Consider the following 7,825-nt stretch of genomic DNA (forward strand, 5'->3'; position numbering starts at 1 on the left):
TTTCATTATTTCATTATTCTCTAAATTTATTTTAGGCTGCTAAAGAATTAATGTGAATAATTTTCCCATTTCACCATCTGCTTTAGACTCCATCTCAAAGGGTTCCCAATGAGCATTGCAGGCAAAACCCTTTAAAAATGATCCTCTCCATATTTCCCGCACTCAGCAGTCTGCTAATGTGGCCAATAGATCTAGGTGATGGGCCTGCATGATTTAGGGAGCATCATTAGAGTTATGATGAGCTATGCAACTGTCTTGTTTATTCACACTTAGCAATTTCCTCGCAGTGCCTTTTGTCTCAGGAAGTCTGTTTGCATTTAAGCTTTTGCAGAGAGAGCAGTGCCAGAGGCACTCAGTGGGTGAGACATCCACCTTGGGCTCAGGAGCACGAGCTGCTGCTCTGCCTTGCACCTTATTTCCCTTGTGGGTCAGGCTGGACATGCTCAGGAGCTTTGGGGAGCTCTCCACACCTGACCCAGGGGGAAGTGCATGTCTCCTGCTGACGTTCAGAGGGTTACTCACAAAGAGTTTACATGTCTTGACTGTCAAGTCTCTGTGTATTTCCCACTCCAAACTCTTGGGTCCAAGGGTTTTTTTTTTTATTATCCAGTCTTTGCCTAGCAAGTTTGAACTCCACTGAAGCCTCTATTAAACATCCTTGCCATGATGCCTCTCAGGGCAGCCCATGACTGCCCTCCTTCCTTGTGAGGAGGGGGAGGAGGATGATCAGGAAGCTGAAGTATTTAACCTGCCTGTCAAACAAAATTATTCATGGCAGGTGAGTGGCTGAGCAGCATTTTGCAAGGTTGCTGTGAATAATACATAACATGGTCAGTCCTGGCATGGGAGTGTTGCTCTCACTTTAGAATAATTCCCATGCCTGGAATAAAAACGGTGCACATCTTCCTACCTCTCATTTCCTGTGATAGGTGTGCAGGGATGTTTGATGCTCAGGTGTGAGCAGCTGCAGCTCTGCCCCTTGGGGCCGTGGCTGGGGTGTGAGCAGGGCAGGCAGAGGAGCAGAGCCTGAGTGGTGCTGGCAGGCTCTGAGTCAGCCCATGCCCCTGGGATGAGCACACAGGGATTTATCAGCGTGGGCACAGCGGGGTTCTAACGAGGTTACACAGCTCTGGGATGGCACCTAACTCACCTCCTGCCAGCCTGGGACCAGGGGGAGATAAATGTGCAGCCGCCCCTGGCTGTCCCCTGTAGGTTTTGTTGGCAGAGCAGAAGACAGATGGATGGTCACGCACATGCTCAGAGTTCTCCCCTAAGTATGATGTCATTCTGGTATTTTATATTCAGAGTAAAATTTTATAATGGCACTATTTCCTTCCTTCAAGCAAAAAATTAGTTGAGCAGATCCTCTATTTTTATGGAAAGCCTGCAAGTCTCTTACTTTGCTGGGAATTGGATTTTTTTTTTTTTAATTCTTGAAAGGCATTACTTTCACATGCAAAATTTTGGCTGAAATAGAGTTTTACCATGTTTTTCAATAGATTAGATAAAGGTATCTGACTTTTAATTATACATAGAAAGTCTTAGCTTTATATTTTGAACTACTGGCATCATATAAATTAAAACAAACATGAAGCATTCCAACTTCTTTATTGATATAAATTTTGTTTTCACTTGCTCTTTCCTCAATTAAGCTGCATTAGCTTTTTGCTCACCCTGGAAATCCACATGGTAATAAAAGGGAATACAAGTGTGCTTAAATCCCACCAGATCCATCACTTCATAAACAGCCACACATCTGTCATGGTTTGAAAAGTGCATTTTGATCTCTGTTTTGTTGATGCTGACATAAATGAGTCGCAATAATCTTGGTGCAAACTCTGTAAGTCAAAGAGTGTCTGTCCACTGACTTAATGACTTTGGCTCAAGCATTTTGATATACAGAAAAAAAAAAGATTGAGAGCCCTGGCTGACCTGAAAGGTGCCATTTCCAGGAACAATCCATGAGAGGTATCAGGAGAGAATGGATGTGATGGACAGAGGGGTAAATAGAGTGGGCGTTACAGCTTTAACATATGGCTGCATATGGGCACTGGAGTGAGGCCTTTAATTTCACATTAGGATTCTTCTCATATTTGTTAGATAGAACAATATTAACCTTTTGAATTTATTTAGAAACTCATTAGTGCTTTTTTCTATAGTCCATTCTTTTCCTGATTAGCTCTTCTCATTACAATTCAAATTTCTTTCTGCTACATTTACCACATTGTCCTGCTTTCTCTCATCTCTATTGTTCCTCAGCTTAATTTATTGAAGCAATGAAAGAGGAAGGGGGGATCGGTTGACACAGCAACCTTCCAAGCCTTTGGTGTTTGAGGAGGAAGAGAGGAGAAGGGAAACACCCCTGAGTTTGCCTTTTCCTCCGGGAAAAGGGGTGGGAGGATGTGGCAGCAGTTTCTATACAAGTGTGGGATGCGAGCATGGTTCAGAGTGGAGCAGCAGATGAAAACCTTCTCTGGCCCCGAGTCCATGCCCAAAGGTGCCAGCCGGGCACTGAAGTGGCCACAGTGACATATCTGCAGTAACCCTACAGCCTTGCAGGGCTGGGCTTTCCTGCTTTCTCACTTCAGCCGTTGCTCAGCCCCAGAGTTTTAAAATTAAATTAACTCTGAGGGTTCAGCATCCTCATCCTGTCCTGGAAACGTGGAGCTAATGCTCCTCTGGCATCCTGTACCTAAGGTTGTTTTAAAACTTTAGCAGCATTTCTCTTGTGTACTTTTCCTTGGGAACAAGATAGAAGTTGGGAGCTGCTGTAATTCCTCTGGACTTCCCTCAGCTCCAGTGAATGTGAATTCATGCTCTGATAGGTTTTTTTAGTGAGAGACTTGAGCCTGCCCCTCTTTTGGGGGAACTGGAGTGGGGAGATGCTTGGATTCATTTGTGTATTTACTACCCTGATTCGCAAACTATTTTTTGTTAGGAACCTAATTTTCTGTCCTGTTTTTCTTTCCTTTAGTATGGTGCTCATTTCTCAGCAGCAGTGCTGCCACATCCCATGTGCCTGTGATTAAAGCTGCATTCACTCCTGACAAGAGATGATTAAATACAGCCAGATGATTTCAGCCATCCCAGCCGTCGTGGTTCTCTGATTATTGGTGTGTTTGAACAGCTCACAAATGTGAATAAATGTGAATGAATGTGTTTACGCAGCAGCTATTGTAAAGCAGGGAAGTGCCAGAGTGTTTTATTTGGGGAACAGAGGGATTAACTCAGCAAAGGTTATATAAAGAGGTTTTGGCAAGGCCACAAAAAGAATCTAAATTTCTGAGTTTCTACTCCAATGCCTTAATCATAAAATCATCTTTCCTCTGAATTCTTTTCCGTCTGTGGTAATTATAGTTTTGGCTGGGTTTATGTCCTTTATAAAAACCTGTCTTTCACACATCTTGTGAAATTGAAGAAAAGAAAAAAAAGAGAAGATAAAACAATCATAATTTTCCAAGTGTGTAATTCTGGATTCCAGCAGAGACCTAAAACAAGTAAGGTAATTATTCCACTCAGTTCAGCACCATTTGGAGAATTAGGCTATTTCGTGAATTGTAGTTTTAGAATAAGACACATGGACTGGAAAAAGTTCAATGAGCAACATATAAAATAAAAAAAAAGCTTGCAAAAATCAGCTGAAAGAAAAGGAACTGGATGTAAGTGAAGGTGGTTGGAGTAAGATGGGAAAGGTCAATGATGTTGAGAGAAGTTTAAAAAAAATGAAATAAAAAGAAAGATTTTATTATTTCCTTTAGTTTGTGAGGAAAATGCCAGGAAATATTTTCAGGGCAAAATTCATTCTTGGTGCAAACTAAAGGTAAAAAGACTTTCCCAAGGATGAGTTTGGCCCATGGGCAATTACAGGAGGTCAGTCAGGGGAAGCTGCCAGGGAGAGGTGGAGCCAGCTAGTTAAAGGCTAGGCAAGACCATACAAGCACATTTGTTAGTGATGGTTAATTAACTTGTTCCTGGCAATCAGCCACCAGGGCAGGAGGTGGACTTAATTTGCAAGTCCTGATTGCCAAGAAAGTCACCCATAATTGCCTGTGATCTTGCAGCTTTCTAGTTTTCACCTTGGTCTGGTGTTCCCCTATAAATGGTGCTTATGGGGTTTTTTTTGTTTTTTTTTTAAGGTCTCTCTCCACAGGTTTTTTTGCTTCATAAAACATAATTTTCATACTTATTGCTTCTGATGTGATTGAACCTTTGCTGTGGCGTGACTTTGGGTGCACATCTCGACATTTCTGGATCCATGGTGATGTTGTTGTGTTTGGGGCATTTTGGGAAGGATGTTTCATTTTGATGGGGATGAGCTCATTGTCTGAGCAGGGAGTGTTATCCCATCTGTGAGACAGGAGCAGCTGTACCTGAAGAAAGAGACTGAGGGGAGTGGGTTTTGCTGAACTGGAGAGGAATAAAAGCAAGAGAATGATATTAGCGTGTAATTTTTGGTAGTTGATGCAGCGCATAATAACTTCAATTTCAAAGCTTCTCATTCCCCTCACTTTGTACCTTATTAAGACTCCAACCTATATTTAATGGTGGGAATATCACTTTTTGCTTCCTTAATTCTCTGTCTACAATTGATCTGCATAATCTGCTAAACCTGCACTTGGCTCTCTGAGGTGTGTGAGCCTTCTCACTGCACTCTGAGAGGCACAAAATTATAACCTGAGCCTTCTCTTACAGTGTGTGTTATTGTGGTTCCCTGCCTCCTTGTGCTACAAGCAGAATTACAGAAGAGTATAAAATCTTATTTTCAAATATTTATGTCATGTTCTCAAGGGTGTTCCCAGCATGCCAGGCAGGTTTCTGCTCAAACTGCTCAATTTCTTTTCCTTCACATGGGATGTTCTGTGTCCAGACACAGAAAGAAGTAAGTATTTTATTATTTAAAAAGGCATTCCAATCCAATTGATTGTTTTATGAAACAAGTTTTCATAAATATTAGACTTTGGAAAAGGCCTCCTTTGGCAAACTTAGTCTGGATATTTCTACCCTTGATATATTGTTGAGTGCTGACTCCTTTCATTTTTCTGTCTGTAATTGTGCTCTAGACCTTTCCCAGAATATTTCTTCATGGTGTGACTCATCCAGCTTCCAAAGTGCAGCTTACTCAAACTATTCTAAGTCTGTTTATCCAGGCAAATATTTGGACATGTAAAACAGCAGTAAAGTGCTACGATGTCTATCAGGGCAGGAGAGCACACAAAATCTCTGATATTGTCAGCCTCTCCCCTGTGTGTTTTTTCTGGAGTTAATTGGCAGAGAGCAGTGTAGAAGTTTGATTCACACCCATACCCGTGCACAGGCAGTGAGTGAAAGCTTTGCACAGGTTTGAGCTCCATTTTCTCAGCCCTAAGTTTGGTTTGCACAGGTTTGAGCTCCATTTTCTTAGCACTAATTCTGGTTTGCACAGGTTTGAGGTCCATTTTCTTAGCACTAATTCTGGCCAAAAGGTCTGGTTAAAATTTTGTGCAAATTCAGTTTGATGGGGCTTGGCAATTTCACACTATCATCATGGAAGAGATTTCAAGAGAGGCTCCTCCTGTCTCCAGGTGAAACTGGCTTTTTTTTTTTTTGCCTGGAGACTTGTTCTCTGAATTGTTGCCACAGGCTACTAGAGCCCACCTGGTATAAGTTGCCATATGTGTGGTTAGGAATTTGGCAACATTTCTTTGCTGTCAAGGCTACAGATAAACACAAGTCTGTCCTATCCCCCCTTTTTTTTACTTTTGACTGCCTGAATTAATGCATTTTGTATTGATTCTCTAATGAAGACAGAGACCTGAATTCATACATTGCTTTTTATTTGCATTTTTACTACAGTTAGTTTCATTTCATCATTGCTGAAGGCCGTTAGTGGTGCTGGGTAACTTGTCTATGCTTCTGCTTTTTGTAGTTTTCCAAAGCTCTATACATAATAAATCAGGCACCCCTTTTTGCTTCTGCAATTAACTAATCCACAATGTAACAGGAGAAATGGAATTGATTGGATATGTCAAGCTTTAAGCCTTATGGAAAAAAATGCAACAAAATAATGAAACACTTTTGTCATGATGCCTTTCAGAATCATCATCCTCACTCTTACACAGATCTAGCCATGAAATTAGGATGGATAAAAGATTTTGCCACTATGTGCCCCTCCAGTCAATCCTGACCTGAGTTTGAAATGAACTTTTGGTGTGGCACGTTCATGTCTGCAGCAGACAGGGCTTCAGCTCTCTGCTCATCCCACCTGCAGACAGCAGCTCCCTCTGCTTCTCTCAAGGCACTTCGTGGTCCAGCAGCAGCACCAGCAGACACCAGCTGCTGGATGTAGCTACTCCACGGCAAAAACCTGTGGTTTTTTTCCTTGATGGAAACCTCTCAGTCTTGTTGCTTTGCCCTCCTTCTCTGAAGAAGGAAGACTGAAGCAAAAGAAGGTTGAAGGACGTTTCTCAGCAACATCTCTGAAGTTGCTGCCTGGCGCTGAGCCATGGTAGTCACTCAAATCCACATTAAGCTGTATTTCTACAAGGAAGTGTTTGAGCTCAGTCTGACCTATTTTCTGAAATAAGGATTTAAAAGTCCTCTCTTGCATAATGGGCTGTGTTGGCACAGCATCATGAAAGCAAAGTTGGATCCTGAGTTCCCTCTGTACCAGCAAAGTACTCCTGGCTCAAGCTACTTCTGCTAAGCCAAACCCCATTTGCTTTAAAATATGCTTGTCATTTATTTGGTTTAAATAGTTTCCTTCCTTGTGATGTTTTACCCTGTGAACTTTCCTTTTTCTTTTTTTTTTTAAAGTACAAGAAGCCATGGGCCATTTATTGTGCAGTTCATGCTCTCAGGTACTTCTGTTCCTTGCTGACATGAATTCCTTGTGCAGTTCAGACTCAGTGAGCTTTTGCAGTGCTGCTTTTCAAAGTTACACTGCAGAGACACTCTGCTCACACCCTCGAGCATGCAGAACTCCTTGAATCAACCCTTGCAGAAGGGAAAAGAAGCCTGGAAAGACTGAGGTTTACACCAGCTTCCTTACTAATTTTTTGTTTCAGGAGCCCTTTACTGGGTGCTGCCTGTCACATCAGCTTCTCCAAGGGGGAAATGATCCTCTAGGATTAGGTGCTGGAGGCACTTGTCCCTTCACTGCTCCTGTGCACTGCATAGAACAAGAGATTTGATATGTCTATAAAAAAGAAAAAGCAATTTTTTTATGGGCAAAATGAACAATTCTTGTACAACATCCCTCCTCCTAAAGACAAGGCACTAAAATGCTGGAATTTCCTCCAAATGGAGAAAGTGTGTTGGCAGTTCCAGCTCTGCAATTGTTACCCAGCTTCCAAGTACACCTACGAAATATTGCCTGCAGCACAACAGTGGAGATGATTAAAAGGATTTTTTTTTTGGTAAAGATTAAAGACTTTATTACCTCTCTGGTAAATGTAAAAATATTAATTGAATGAAGTATTAATTGTCAGTAGAAGAAGAAATGTGACTTAAAATGCATGTAAAGATGTCGGAATTTACAAATGACCTGATAATGTAGGAACTATAAAACACAAAAAATACTTAATTAAAGCATACACATTTGAGAAGGAAAATAAATGTAATTTGAAATGTTCTTCATTTTAATAGATATTTCCTCAACTTCATTGAGTCTTGGTGCTTTTTATTGTAAATAGCTCACATGTCCTGTATTTTCCATTTATTAAGCAAAGCCATTTTTGCTGTTTGTTTGCTACTCCCAGAACCTTCTTCGTAGGCTCAAGCGAAGAGCAGCTCCTGCTGAAGTTGTCTGTAGAATTTGGCAGCTGTTCCACACCTCTGAACTTGATGA

At 41.4% G+C, this 7,825-nt stretch overlaps 1 long non-coding RNA gene across 1 annotated transcript; it reads left to right on the forward strand.

Annotated features, from left to right (window-relative positions):
- The first annotated feature begins 4,093 nt into the window (after positions 1-4,093).
- LOC120511328 lies at positions 4,094-7,560 on the forward strand. Its single transcript, XR_005629696.1, has 3 exons — positions 4,094-4,258; positions 4,693-4,879; positions 6,074-7,560. It is a non-coding gene; the product is annotated as an uncharacterized LOC120511328 (long non-coding RNA).
- The last annotated feature ends 265 nt before the right edge of the window (positions 7,561-7,825 follow it).

Source organism: Passer montanus, unplaced genomic scaffold (assembly GCF_014805655.1).
Source record: "Passer montanus isolate IOZ18808 unplaced genomic scaffold, ASM1480565v1 scaffold64, whole genome shotgun sequence".
NCBI lineage: Eukaryota > Metazoa > Chordata > Aves > Passeriformes > Passeridae > Passer > Passer montanus.